Source organism: Juglans regia, chromosome 7, assembly GCF_001411555.2.
Source record: "Juglans regia cultivar Chandler chromosome 7, Walnut 2.0, whole genome shotgun sequence".
Taxonomy (NCBI): domain Eukaryota; kingdom Viridiplantae; phylum Streptophyta; class Magnoliopsida; order Fagales; family Juglandaceae; genus Juglans; species Juglans regia.
Window position 1 is genome coordinate 9,229,561 of NC_049907.1, and position 9,403 is coordinate 9,238,963.

Below are 9,403 nucleotides of genomic sequence, written 5' to 3' on the forward strand. Positions count from 1 at the left end.
TTCTCCTGTTTTAAAACTTCCTGATTTTTCTAAACATTTTACAATTGAATGTGATGTTTGTGGAGTGAGTATGGGTGCTGTTTTAATGTAGGAAAGAAGACTAGTGGCTTATATGAGCAATGCGTTAAAAGGGAAAATATTATTGCTGTCCATATATGAAAAAGAACTACTAGCCCTAATCACAGTAGTGCAACGATGGAGGCCTTACTTGTTGGGTCAGTCCTTCATTATTAAGACTGACCAACAAGTTTTGAAGTTTTTACTTGAGCAAAAAATAGGCACGACAGCCCAACAAAAATGGCTTACAAAACTCATGGGGTATGATTTCTCCATAGAATATAAAAAGGGCAAGGAGAATAAAGTTGTGGATGCCCTTTCAAGAAGGGATGGAAATAAGGAACAAAAGGAGGGGCATTTAGCCATGGTGTCATTTCCCACACCAGATTGGCTAACTGAATTGAAACTGAGTTATTCTTCCTTAGCTGCGATGGTAGCTTTATTGGACAGGTTGCAAAACAAGCTAGAGGTTCCTAAGGGATACTCTATTCAACAAGGTCTTATTTTGAAGCCAGGTCATATTGTATTGGTACATGATTCTAATTTCAAAAATAAAGTCCTCGACTACATTCATGTTAATCCTCATGCGGGTCATACAGGTTACCTCAAGACATATCAAAGGGCATAAATGGATTTTTTCTGGAAGGGAATGAAGAAGGACATAAAGAAGTTGATTCGAGAATGTGATATTTGCCAAGTAAACAAGACTGAAACCGTGTTTGTCCCTGGATTATTGCAACCTCTACCCATACCTAGCCAAGATTGGTCAGACATAACACTAGAATTTATTGAGGGTTTACCCCTCTCTAATGGATTCAGTGTCATCCTAGTGGTAGTGGATTGCTACACCAAATATGGATATTTTTTTGCTCTAACACATCCCTGTACTACACAACAAGTGGCTCAAAATTTCATGGATGGGGTATTTAAACTACATGGTCTCATTAAGATGATTGTTTCAGATCGTGATATGGTATTCTTGAGTTCTTTCTGGCGGGCTTTATTTACACTACAGGGGACCACATTGAGTTTTAGCTCAACTTATCATCCTCAGTTGGATGGTCAGACAGAGGCACTCAATAAGTGCCTTGAAACTTATTTAAGGTGTTATACGGGCACTAAACAGAAGAACTGGAGTCGTTGGTTATCTATGGCCGAATGGAGTTACAACAGTTCGTATCACACAACAACCAAACTCTCACCTTTCAAGGCTTTATATGGGTATTGTCCTCCTAGGTTGTTGTTGTACGTACTAGGAACCTCCTCCACCGACATTGTTGATCAGCTACTGAAGTCTATAGAAAAGATTAAGGAATTGTTGAAGGAAAATTTAGAGTGGGCTCAGAATCGCATGAAATTGTTTGCTGACCATAAGAGAATCGAAAGAAACTTCGAAGTGGGTGATTGGGTTTACCTCCGTTTGCAAACCTATCGCCAGAAATCAGTAGCCCTCCGCCAGAATCTAAAGTTCTCTCTGCTAATTTTCGAGCCTCTCCAAATGTTGTAGAAAATAGGGACTGTGGCATATCGCTTGAACCTACCTCCATCTTCAAAAATCCATCCGGTATTCAACGTTTCATGTTTAAAGAAAAAGCTAGGGTTTCAGATCCAACCCTTACCAACCCTTCCTCCAGTTGATAAACATGGGCATCTTTAGCCAGAACTGGAGGTCGTGGTGGATCGGCGCCTGAAACGACAAGGGAACAGAGCACTGACCGAGGTATTGGTGAAATGGTCTGGAGTTTCATCGGAGTATAATATGCGGGAATCACTGTGGAAACTTCAAGAACTTTATCCCCACCTTGTGGGCAAGGTTCTTTATGTGGGGGGAATGTTATGGCTCAGCTATGGGGGTTAGAGATTGCAGAGCCAGAGTGTGCGAAAGTGGAAGAAGAAGCAAGAGTTGTGTTTGGCAGAAGTGTTCGAAGTGAAGTCTAAGGAAGTCTGGAGTTATGAAGCTGAAGTTTGATGCGGTGGCGTTTTACTGCCAGCCATACGGTGTCGTTCTACCAAGTGATAAAGCTGTGCGTTTTGTTGAGTTACTTTGCTATAAGTTTTGTAATAAGTGTAGTCCACGTCTCTTTCATTTGGTAAGTTCTAGAAGAAGTTTGTTATGGGTTAATTGTGTCTTTTCTGTCAAATTTGTTAGGATGATGGCTGTAAAGGGGTTCAGGGAATCTGTAGTGGGCATTCTGAAAAACATTAAGCAGACACTGTAGTTGTTTCTTTGGAGGAATTGTGACCTTGAATCCCCAAGGTGTGGCCACTTTTTCATCTTTCTCTCTTGCTATTTTCATTTCCTCATTTTTACAAACAGATTCTATGCATTCTGCCTATACACGATAACATTTACAGACCATTTTGTCACCATCCTTATTTACATACTACCTAGACTCAATAGCACCCTAACATGGCATCAAAAGCCGCTGGTATGGGCAGTGACTGCCACTTGGTGGTCACTGTCGTGACCCTAAAACAGGGGCTATTTTGGAGAGGCTGGATCTAGGGTTTCTCGTACAGTGGTAGTGGGGCATGGTGGTGGAGCTCGGGGCACATGTGGTGGTCATGGCCGTGGCTGGAGGCGGCGCACGGTGGCAAGGGATGTCATGGTAGTGAGAAACAGTGGAGAGGGGAGAGGCGTGGATCTATGGAGGGGAAAGGGCTAGGTTGCGGTGGTGGGTGAGGTGACCTTGGTGGCAACACGTTGGCTCGTGATGGCACTGGGAGGATGGGCTGGGGTCGTGGGTTGCGGAACAGAGCAAGAGAGAGAGGGATGAAGGGGCTACTGGGCTAGGCATGGAGGAGCAGGGGCTTTAGCGGAGGGGTTGGCAACCTCGATGAGATGTGGTGGCCGTCACGACAGCTGCAAGTGGCCACGATGGCAAGGAAACCAGAGAGAGAGAGAGGGGGGGGGGCTCGAGGTTGATTCAAGGAGAAAGAGAGATAGGGATCGACATGGGGTTGAGGGAAGAGGTGGTTGGGGAGGCTCGTGGTGGGCTGCTCACGGTAGTGACGTGCGGCACCATGGAGAGAAACCAAGGGAGGACAGAAAGAGGCTACGACATGCTTCGTGGAGAGAGAGGGATTCAAGGTGGGAGAGGAGATCAAAGGTAGAGGGAGGTCACTGGTGAGGTCAGATAGTGGCGGCGCGAAGTGGTGTGCGACAGCTACAGTGGGCAGCGCTGGGGAGAAAAAGGATTAGGAAAGGTGTGTGGCAGGAAGGAGAGAGGAGAGAGAGAGGGAAGAGGGAAAATGAGAAAAAAGTTTGGGTTTTTGTGTCTAATCTCAACCCTTCATCTAGGGATTCCCAGATTGATCTAACGATGGTAATTAAACACTAAAAATAAACTAACTAAAAATATGAAAAATAAAATAGAAATACAGTGTGACTCATTTAAAACCCAACTTAAATTCTAAAACTATAATTTTTCATCATTAAATAAAATGATGAAGTTTTATAAATATTTCTAAGAGAAATAAATCCATCTATATAATAGAGTTTTTAACATAAAATGAAATAATGAACATTACATAATACTCTTAAAGAACTAAAATCATTTAAATAAAATGATTTGCTAAAATGATATTATTTTTGGGGTTTCACAATATAAAAAAGCTTACTTGAAAATATTGGCTTGGTTCAATAATACCAAAAATAGCCCATTTAAAATATTTCAAAGACTTTAAAATAATGGGCTCCATTTAAAATTCATCCGCTAAATTTAAAACATAAATTCGAGATTTAAAACGCAAAAGCAAGACTCGTGACCAATCAAGACAAAAAGTAGCGGTTAGTCTCATATATATACATATATATTTCTTCATTTTAAATGGAGTGAATAACTTGTACCCAAATTAGGAAAGGTGTTGGTTTCCCAAAGGTACAAAACCTTACTAGATTTTGGATTATATATATTAACTTCACAATATCATGAGTAATAATAGAAAACTATTTGTACAAAAATATGAGAAGGTGTTGCTTGCGTATAAAATATTAATTACTTTGAATAATTTAATCCGTGATATAATTAGCAATGTAGAGCGAACAATTTGTGTGTTAGAGTTTATTCCCAAACGAGGAATTTTGAAGACACTGCTAGTTTATCCACTGAACTAAATGCTGGAGAGAACAATATATATGCGTGTTAGAGTTCACTCCCAAAAGAGGAATTTTGATGACACTACTAGTTTAGCCATTGAAGGTAATGCTGGAGGGAATAATTTGTATGTTAGAGTTTATTCTCAAAGAAGAATTCTCATGATACAACTAGTCCATCCACATAATTTAAAATTAGATAGTACATTTTGTGTGTTAGGGTTACTCCCCAATGAGGGATCTCGATAACACTATTTGTTCATCCATAAAGACTTCAATTCTGTTATTATTTATAAGTGCCGAACTCAAATCATTGATGTGAGTAAAATATTTTTCTTGTAGTAAGTATACAAGTATAATTACAAGACTTTCTATACAAAACGATTCTAATTTAGAGCAAGATGAGCATGTCGATTTGCTCCAAGAGTCGGGATCCTAATTTATCACTTCGTAAGTCTAAAATCAATCATTATTGAGAAAGGTGGTAAAGGAACAGAAAAATACAATGTTTAAGAAGATTGAATTAATTATAACATCTCGAACTTTGAACCCTAGGATTGAAAATGGTAAGATCTTCTTATTTTTTAATATATCCCGAATTCATTATCAGCTCAAAATGGTCTATTCTAGAGGTATTATTGTTTCATCAAAATATTGAAATATGAGTGAGTTGGTAGCATGTTGTTAGATTGAGACAAATTTATTTTGCCAATTTGTCACTCAAAAAATTGAAAAGAAATTGTATCTTTTAGAAAAAGAAATAAATAAGGGTCATCAAAGTGTAAGAATGGTGTCATTGCACTTTTGAAATAAATATGGATGTATGAAAGTTTAGGTGTCCTAAACATAAGACTTAATTTGAAGGGAAGGATAAAATTTTTTTGTTTGTATAAGTTTTGAATAAGATATTATAAATGTTTATAATTACTTTTTGAAGTTAAATTCGAGTGCAAATGTTCCTGTTTTAATTTGTTTCAAAACGCTAGTTATGTTGATTCCATTTTTCTTTTTGATAAAATTTTTATTCGTCATCCCTTCATATTCTTTTTGTTAAAAGTATTTTCCACTCGTGAGACATATACTGGGACCAAAAGAAATATAATTTATGAAAAACTCTTACAATTTGTGGCATAGAAGTTTAAAACATGATTAAAGAAAAATTCCTGTAACTTGAGACATAAAATCTTTGGGAATATCTACAAAGAAAAGTTGTAGAGGTTAGTAAATAAAAGATTTTTTGTATTTAGATTTTTTAATCTTAGGATGTGTGGATTTGCAATAGAGCAAAACATATCAAACATATCAAGAAAAGATGCCACAATGAATAGGGAGTTTTTTGAGATAATGCATATAGACACATGTAGACATTTTCTCTCTAATGTTTGGTAGATAGAAGTATTTCATCACTTTCATATATGATTTTCATGGTATGGATGCATTTATCTTCTACATGCACAGTCTCTAGGTTTTTTCAATTATTGAGGTACTTCTCGTGGAGACGAATAGGTAAAAAAATGAAAATTATCAAATTTGATAGAAGTAGTGTCATGAAAAATATTAAGAGTCAGGCCATAACCCCCACCTATTTCCTTAACTTCTTAAAAAATTGTGTAGTAAAACTCTTAAAGGCAATGGTTTATATCTTAAACCGTGTTACACGTAAGTAGTCTCAAATTTGAGTTGTGGACTAATATTGTAACACCCCCTTCCCAAGGGTTAGGAGTATCATGTAATTTTCATAAAATATAACCCGGCAAGTGATCTTATATTTAATAACATAAAATTAACATTTATTTCACAAAAAGAACTGTCTGATAAAATGTCATCCACAAATATTAAATGAATAAACTTAATAAAATTTGTGTCATAAATGTAATTTTATTTTAGGAAGTCTGAAATTAAATCAACTGCTCCTTCTAATTCTGGCCTACCTACTTGTGTTCAGCATCCTCACTTAGATGGTTAAAAACATAAACTAAACTAAGTCGAAGACTGAGTAAGAAATTCATCACAACGTAAACGTAATAAATATAAGATTTTTCATGCTAAGAGCTTAAATCATTATGGTTCATACTGATACTTATGTTATGCATGAAGGATTTATCTGAATTAACTAACTGATCTGACTGACCAACACACTTAACCAAGTGTGTAAGGTTGTGCATCGACCACACATCCCGTTGCAACAAATGGAGCCATTGATAGTATTCTGTCATTCTATGGTGGACCACGCTTGAGTCAGTGGTTTGCAAATCCACCCTGAAATTGTATTGGTACCATCCATCTAAATGACCATCTAATTAAACTGATCTGATCTTATATTGCACTAGAACTTAAGATATCTTACATGTAATCTATGACGTGAAATGCATGATATACATATTGATATAAATAACTATAAATTTTTGAATCTGAACATGATACTGAATGACATGATCATATGTTGTGCTTAGTGGCATGCTTACATATGGCATGAGTGGTACATAAAAAATGGCTATCAAAGAATTGGCTAGAATAATAATTTCTATAAGCTGAACTGTTATGATCCTAATTTGTGATCAAATTACTTACCTCGTATTGCAAATTCCCAAATCCTACTTTGTAGATTGTTTCCTATACGGAATATTATATGCCGATAATTTCCTAAAAAAAATGTCGTGACATACTATTTAATTAAATTGATGTCATAGAGAATAATTTAATAGGAATAATTTAATAAATATTTTGATATATGCTAAAATTAAGAAATAATAATATGATTAAAAAGTCACAACGTATTCCTTTATTTTCCAATTAATAAAAGAGCATAATAATTTTATCAAAATCCAATAAAATAAACATTGAAATTCATTCTGCTAATCAAGCTTGATTATAATTAAAATTCAAATCATTGTAATCTATTATCGTGATCAAATCATAAATGAATGCTTAATATAATTTAAACTGTATACAAGGTATAAGTGTCAACCATATGTAGCAAGGACCAAATTAAAACAAAGTCAACATATTACACCTGTAAGTAAAAATAGGCCGACGTAAAAAGATCCATTTTAAACACATTTTTTCATGCCCACACAAAAGCTTAAAACGTACTGCTCCAAAGATTTCAAGAGACTTTTTACAAAAGCTGAAAAGTGAAGTAAAAAAAGTTGGAGGGAATTATTTTGAAATAATCAAAAAGTTTGTAGGACTTATGGGAAGGCTGATACATGATGAGAGCTCAAATGACAGTTTTGTAATTAACTAATAAGCATAAAAGGCTTTATGGAAAAACAGAACTAAGATAGAAATGGTGATACATGTCAAAACCAAAAGGGCAAAACTGGGATTACACAAACAATGAGGTTTCAGCTTCTAGAGACTTTTTATGGAAGTTAAAATATATTGTGTGAAGGGTAATTTGGTGATATGCAAAGAGGTGCAGGACTTTATTGGACAAAGCTTAAATGAAAGTAAAGGAGATCCAACACAAATGCATGAAACATAAAGAGACGAACACTGGAGAAGAAAGGCATTGAAGGAATCAATGAGGTGCTTGGGCTTACCGTGAGAGAAATCAAAAGTCATGCGACAAAGGATCTGGGTGGCTGGATAGAGATCAATGACGACAAAGCTTCGGAAGCAGAGAAATATTGTTAGACCGAAGAAAATGATGGTGAACAGAGATATCAGCGTGGTCTTACCGAGAGGATGCTAGAGTGCAATAGTAGTGGCTAGCAGTTGTAGATCAACGGTGACATAAACTCTGAGAGATAAGTGGGATCTATGCCATTAGCTTGAGAAAGAGAGGGTCAAAACGGAAGATAGTGTGTTTGACAGTTCAGCTCATAGAGGGACAACGTGCGGTAGTGGGTTTGGTGAAGATCGACGGCGACGTAAACACTATGAGAGGCCTCTATTTGTGGCAAAATACCGAGATAAGAAAAGAATAAAGATACATTTAGTCTTGATGGTGGTTATAGATAAGGAATTTGGAGGAGGAATTTTGTAAACCAACGAGAACTTACCACGAAAGAGATGGGAAGCAACGATGTTGGATGTTGATCTACGCTAGTCACGGCTGGGGTCTCCTTCAAATGGGGTGGTGAAGAAGCACAGTGGGAAAAATATATAGATGGAGATCATAGTTTGACGTGTTTAGGCCAGAGTGATTCTAAGAATTTTCGGTGAGAGGGGGACTCGATATGGTCAAGAGATTAGTGGGATATGTGTGGAGGAAGTGGTCTTAGCATTTTGAGTCATGGTGGAAGTGTAGTTTGAATTAAGCACGTTTTAAAACACAAAGAAGTAAAAATTTTGACAAACTCTTAATTCGTAATTAATAATTGATAAAATGTTTATGAAACAACTGAAATAAATAAACAGATAAATACTTTAAAATAATGAAAATAATAATAATATGATGTGCTAATTTTGAGAGTCGATCAACAATCATCTATGCTGCATCCTGACTTTCTAGCGCCTTTGGAAACTTGGAAACAAAGTCCATCCTGATCTCATCCCAAGTCCACACTGGTATAGGGAGTGGCTGAAGTATACCTGAGGCTCTCTGATGCTTTACTTTGACTTTTTGACATGTTAGACACTGTGCTAAATAAGTCACTATCTCTTGCTTCATCCCATTCCACCAAAAGAGTTGTTTTAAATCCCGATACATCTTGGTGCACGCCAAATGAACTATGTACAATAAACAATGGGCTTCTCTCAAAATCAAATCTTTGATTACTCTATCATTGGGTACACATAATCTTCCCCTAATTATCAGGGTGCCATCATCTGATACTAGATAATCAAGTCTCTTACCTTTTGATATTTCTTCTTAATCCTCATCAGGTCTATTACCTTCTGATACTTCTCTTTTAATCCTCATCAATTTTGTATCACTAGTTTGTGCGACTTTAATTTGATCTATCAATGTTGAGCCTAAGGTCAAACTATTTAATACTGCAATTGAGTGTCCTGGATTACCCAATGCCTGCTAGCTCCATGTTTAGTAGTATATGCTTCTAGGGAGTATACATGGTAGGCAAGGTATCAGAGGATGACTTTCGACTAAGTGCATCTGCTACAACGTTTGCTTTGCCATGATAATAATTAATACTGCAATCATAGTCCTTTAGAAGTTCCAACCACCTATGTTGTCTCATATTCATCTTTTTCTATGCGAAGCAATATTTCAAGCTCTTATGGTCAGTCTATGCAAAGTAATATTTCAGTGAAGCATCGCTATATATAACAAATCCTCCATCA